This window comes from Hirundo rustica, chromosome 6 (genome assembly GCF_015227805.2).
Source record: "Hirundo rustica isolate bHirRus1 chromosome 6, bHirRus1.pri.v3, whole genome shotgun sequence".
Classification (NCBI taxonomy): domain Eukaryota; kingdom Metazoa; phylum Chordata; class Aves; order Passeriformes; family Hirundinidae; genus Hirundo; species Hirundo rustica.
The window spans coordinates 34,492,361-34,498,550 of record NC_053455.1 but is presented as its reverse complement, the minus strand read 5'-3'; the positions used below and the strand labels follow the sequence as shown (position 1 = coordinate 34,498,550).

The 6,190-nt window shown below is 47.3% G+C and overlaps 1 long non-coding RNA gene across 1 annotated transcript; it reads left to right on the top strand.

The window, feature by feature from the left end:
- Nucleotides 1-558: 558 nt before the first annotated feature.
- LOC120753860 (uncharacterized) lies at nucleotides 559-3,462 on the top strand. The gene is made up of 2 exons (XR_005701240.2): nucleotides 559-2,391; nucleotides 2,544-3,462. It is a non-coding gene; the product is annotated as an uncharacterized LOC120753860 (long non-coding RNA).
- The last annotated feature ends 2,728 nt before the right edge of the window (nucleotides 3,463-6,190 follow it).

Genomic DNA, 6,190 nt, shown 5'->3' with positions numbered 1-6,190 from the left:
GGGTTCATTTAGCTCCTCACCCTGATCCCCCCCGTCTGCCAGTAGCGTACTTCGCTTTTCAGTAATGTATTATTATTTGTCGAAAATCTTTCTAGTCCTGAAAGTCAATGGTAGCCCATCACGGTGAACTTTTCTTGACCTCGGCTGCGGTACGACCGAGATCTTTGGGAGCCGGATTAGGAGTAGGTTCATTTACTTACCTGTTAAACTTCGCTTTTTACTCTCTCTTCCATCCCGTCCGCCCTCTTTGTTTTTAGAGGGAAAAACGCCGACCCAGAGCGATGCGGGGCCGTCCTGCCCCGCCGCCCGCTTTGTCCGGGTCCGTGCCGGGGCGCGGGGCTGTAACCCTCGCTGGCGGGCTGCCCCGGCCGGCGCTGCCATCAGCGGCCCTCTAGCGCTATCTGGCGGAGCTCCAACAGCGCTCCGCGCCGCCGCGCCCGGCCCGGCCCGGCCCGCCGCCCGCGCGGAGCTCGCTGCGCCGCCGCGGGGCCCCGTGCCCGGCTCGGCGGCTCCCGCGGGACGCTGTGATGGGGCCCGGTCCCAGGTTCCATCCCCGAGGGGCGAAACGAAACCCACCGTGAGAAGGGGCATGGAGATGAACCCCTCCGCGTTTGTCCGGTTTGTGTCCCGCGGGTGGGTGTGAAGCGCTGAAGTCAGAGAAGAGAAGAGATGAGATTTTTTTTTTTTTTTTTTTTTAAAGTTTTATTTTATTTAGGCTGGAATGTTTGTAAAAGTGGAGACCGTAAACAGTCGACATGTGTGTTTCCATCACGCACCAGAGGGGGGGAAAAAAAAAAAAAAATCAGCCACGAACCTGTCAGGTCTTCCGACTAATGCTGCTTGCACCGGGTAGTTAAAAATCTAGTTTGCGACTGTTCGAAGAAGCCCGAAGCATGAGGGGAAAAAAAAAAAAAAAAAATAATCTTTCCAGTATGGCATGGTAACCAAAAGGACAGCTAGGGCAAACTCAATGGCTTTAGTGTGATATCAGGGAATCCTCAAAGGCTTCAAACTCTGCTCAGAGCTCTGCTCCAGCTCACTCAAAATATCCCCTTTTGTTCTCCAGCTGCCTATAAAACTCCAGAAGAGGAGCGCTCTCATTTTTACACTGGAGTTCTCGGTCCGGAGAGAACAATATGCTCCTACCTCTTTTGATATGATCCGGAGACTCTCACAACACACAGGCAATCACTCGAAGCACGAAATCTTTTTTTTTTTTTTTTTTTTTTTTCCCCAAGAACTGCTCAGCCCATTGTTTGAAGTGGGATTCAGTATACAGCCCAAAGAGAAAAGGGAAAAAAGAAAAAATCTTGAGAGCCCGGTTTGGTATTGCACGGAGAGAGAGCTGACAAAATATTATAGCATGTTTCCCAGAAGTACATGGTGAGAGCCGGAGGTGTGTTCCCGAAAAAGGGGTTGCTTTTTATTTCCACCCACCCTCCCCAAGATTGTGATTGTCTTTGTATGTCTTTCTTTTTATCCCACAAAGAGAATGTAATATACATATATGTGTTTGCTCTCCATACAAGAAATGCCATACAATGGAATATGCGGCCGGTTAGTCCTCATAATGCTTAGTTTTGCTGTAATTAATTGAAAACAGTTATTAGGTCGTCACTGGCAATAGCGTAAATAATTGCAGCAGATTTTTACTTAAAATTGACCGGTCATAGAGTGATAGATCGATTCGAGGTATAAAAATGATGTATCAAAACATCAATGTCGATTATTTGAAATATTGTAGTCGAATCTTTTTATTGCTTCATCGGTTAAGTGTCTGAAAGTGCTGTGTTCCAACATATATTTATGTTGTCAATACTGTCAAAACTGTCAGTTTTATTACAGTGGATTTGTAATACATTTCGGATTTGCTAATTTACATAAAATGTCCACCTCAGATACCCCTCCTTTTCTCCATCTCTGGAAATCTGTGTCAGTTTAATGAAAGGATTCAAGACTCATACCTGAAGAGAGAGAAAAGAAAAAAAAAAAAAGAAGAAAAAAGAAAAAAGAAAAGAAAAAAAAATAAGAAAGGGGGTGTGGGGGGGGAATAAAAAAGGCGGTATTGCTCCATTATGTCCGTTTGGACAAACATCCGTTTGGAAAGATTAAAGATCCTGACTCGCCAAAAGAGGGAATTCCTACCCTCTTCCTCCCCCTCCCCAGGCCCCGCTTATTTCCCCAGTAGAATTTAAACACTTTTCTTCTCTCACGCCTAGATTAAACCCTCCAGGAGAATTGGGAAATTGTACAGGGATACAGTAACAAGCCAAAGCACACCTGTGAATGCCGCAACCTTCCCAAAGAGAGCAACAACCCCCCGAACCACGCACACACGCGCAGGGGTTTGAATCCTGCTAGAAAGAAGGAGACAAAAGGAGCAATAAATAGGTGTGTGATCCTTTCCTAACGGTTTGGAGCCCAAAGGAAAAAAGCAAACTCTAAGCAGTATTGGGCATTTGATGCCCCCCGCCCCTATTTTATCAGGGGCTGATCGATGTGATTATTCCCTTTAATCGCAAGCAGTGGTTTTTTTTTATTAGCATGATCTGAGGCAACTCTAATTTTCTCCAAGAGCCCAGCTGAAGGATGGAAAAACTTAGGATTAAATAAAGAAATCCATTTGCACAATAAACTCTCTTCGATAGAACAAACAGTGAAATTAGGCAAGTAACTTTATTCCCCACCCCATTCCGAGGACGAGGATGTTTCAAAGGTGTTGGTGAGATGGACCTGAGGGGTTGTGTGGGTTGGTTCTTTTCCCCTTCCCTCTTCCCGCAAACCCCCCCAATCTCCTCTTCTTCCCCATCTCCCCCTCCCCCCCACCCCGGGATATCTATGTTTAAATAGATGCTGAAGAGATTTCTGAGTTCGCGGTAAAGAAGGAAGGTTAGTTAAAGGAATGGCAGCGCGCCTGGCAGGTATTTTAATGACTGTCCCTTCCTTTGAACACTTTCAATTTCTCTGCTTCTTGTACAGAATATGTTTCCCCAACCAAGTATGATTTCTGTTATAACTCTTGTGTGTGTTTGTGATCCCTTCTGAGGTAAATTGAGAAGTACGCTGTGCAAAAGGAGGAAATCGCCCCTGGGGTGCTTTGTTTACTTTGGTTTGTAAAATCCTGCTAGGAGATGGTTTCCTCAGTGTGTGGCAAGTGTTTCTTCAAGAAATTCATCAGCCCTTCTACAATTACTTCGAGCTCCGAGGGAAGAAAGCTGCCATCACTTTCTCACATCCCAAGGTGTTGCATGGGGGAGAGAAGAAAAGGCTGGAGCATTTAATTATAATGGGAAGGGGTGGGGGGTGGGGAGAACGGAGGCTGCAGAAACCCGTCCCAAGCCTGTACCTGGAAAAGAAAAACCTGCAAGGGTATATTTGGGAAGCGTATGCCATTTAGACATTGGAAAAGTACCCCGTCTTGTGCAGTAATTAGTCTGAACAATAAACATAATTGGAACAAAATCAGTTGGAAGTTTCTGCGTTTTTAATTACGTTTCATTTTGTGGTAAGCCGTGAAATTATGAATGCCTCTCAATTAAACACTATCCACTGGTAAAGCATTTAACAACAATTATTCCTTAATCAGTTGGAATGTTAGCCACAAATGATGCTGTTAAACATCAAAGGGACGCCTTAGACGTTACCTTTTAGTCATAAGTAAGAGGATTAATTTCTATAATTAGAGGGGATAAATATGTGCATAAATAAATCTAATTTTTTTACACGTTCTCATACTGTCTGGGAGAGGCGAGGATCTTTGACACCGCTCGCACTCCCAGCTTTCCCTGGTCGGAGGGGACCCGGGAGCAGCGAGGTGAGAAGACCCCTGCGGGGAGCCCCGATCCTGCGCGCAGCTACTCAGGCTCCGGCCGCACCACGGCTAGGGCTCGGCCTGGGGTTCGTGCCCACCACGGACAAGGGGCTTCGGCAGAATTTACTTCCCTACCCAGTTTTTATTTACCTGGACCTTTTTTTTTTTTTTTTCCCTGCACCTGTGGTTTACCTGGTTGTTCATTCCCCTTGGGGACAATTTGCTGTCCCCAAACGAAGCTGGAGATTTGAGTCGAATACCGCAAATAAAATTAGCATGACCTTGATTACACCCCGTATGAATATCTCATTTACCTAATGACTTTATGTCACGTACGCAGAGGGTCAATTTCCTTTTAACCTTTCCCATTGCTGCAGTAAGCATTCTTTTATAATCAATGGCTGTTTGAATAATCAATTCGCATTTTATGATCCCTGACAAACTCAATATACGTGTGCCTGCTTTCAGCAAAGCAGCCGGCCCCGCTCCGCGCCGTTTTCACGTCCGAAGAGTTTGCGGCGAGGTTTCCCGGCTCCCCCGGGAGCCGCCCGGGCCGCGCAGGGCGGCAGCTGCCGGGCTCCGCGGGGCTGTGCGGGGCTGCGCGGGTCTGCGCGGGGCCGCTGCTCCCGGCTCCGCTCCGCGGCCGCCCCCGCGCAGCGCCCGCCGGGCCGGGCCCGGCAACGCGCCCCGGCACAAAGGCGACGGCCAGCATCCCCCCTCATCTCTTCAGCGCCGGCAATTCCGCGTGTTTTCCCACTAGCCCAACCCGAAACGTGCGGCCTTCCCGCCTTCTCCTTCCGTCTCCTTCTTAGGAATGCGCACAGCAAAAAGCCCGTCTCCCGGGACAGTTCCCTCTTTTTGGTCTCTTCTGGGGCAACCAGCCGTGGGGGGACGGTTTCCCCGGCTCTGCAGCCAAGGGCAGGCGGCCGCCCGGCAGCCCGACCTCCTTGAGCATCGCTGAGAGGGGCCTGGCGTCCTCGGCCACGTCGGCACCTGTGAAACCTCGACTGAGTCCTTGCCTCGGCCTCACTGTACCGGCGTTCGGGAGCCTCGCTCACTGCTACCAGCCCTCTTCTACTGCCTCTCAGTCACCTCCAAACCTCGGGTCGGGAAAGTTGCCCCAGAAGCACAGCCCCCAAGCACAACTCAGCTGTAGGAGTGTACGCAGAAAAGAGGGGGGTCAGGGCAAGCTGAACTTTGCAAATGTTTTTTTCTCTAAGTAGCTCACGTTTTCTGTGATCTATGGCGTGAGTTGGGAACTGAGACTTATTGCAACCCCGTTCCCTCTGCTGGATAATTAATGCTGATTCATAGCAGGTTCTACCTACGAATGTGTGTGTTTCATTTTTCTCTGCAGGGTCCATAGTTCTTTGGTATGTTGTTATTCCCTGAAAGGTAATTGCACTTGATATTCTCTCGGGGAAGGCTCATTAGCCAAGGGCAGGGTGGTGTTGCCAATCTCAGTCTCTTTCAACAACGAAATGCAAACATTTGCCCCAGAGGTTCAGTGCAGCGCTCTCCCAGCTCACAAAACTGTTCTCGGGTACAACATTTCTCTTAAAAAGCCTTAGGTATATATGTATTTTCCACCCAAGCTGGAAGCATTTTAGTTTAGGGGTCTTTCGATTAACCCTTCACTGTAAGTGGTCAAAGTTACACAAGAAGATTAGACATGTTGCCTTGGACTGCAGGACTTCTCCCTTCCTTTTATAAAGAACCAGGACACAACCCTGGATGAAACAGTAGAAAAGGTACCACATCTCACGCTCCTCTGTATTCAGCCCTTTACATTCTTAATATTTACAAAATGCATGTCGAAAACACTTTTTCACTGCCCACCATTACAGACCTATACTTGACTTCTTTCTCACCCGTGTCTGCTGTCATCTCTAGCTCCTTTCATCTCTCCTGCTAAATTAATTACCTCACTAACAGAAGGCAATGAAACTCAGGTATAAGGTAAGTTAGGGAACATAGAGTTGTTAATATATACTATTTTACGAAGGTCAATCCTCCATGATTGTTCTAATTTTACTTTTTCCCTCTGTTGTTCATAATTTAGGAAATCTTATTCTTTCATTTGAGTCTTGTCAGGATGAGCAGTATGATTCACAGTAACACAGCAGGGAAGATCCCATTTTCACAGAAGAAAATGGTCCCCACAGGAGAATGAAGAGGAAGCAGAGGGACGACATCTAGACTTAACAAGTTCTCAGACATCACCATGTTTTCCATGTTAGAATAAAAGGATCTAGGGATTTTTATTTATGGTGAATTAGATGGGATACTCTTCTTGGTAATGGTGTTAAAGGGAAGACTGGTCTTAATTCCAACCAAGGCCCTGTGTCTAAAATGTACATCTATCTTACTGCATTTACA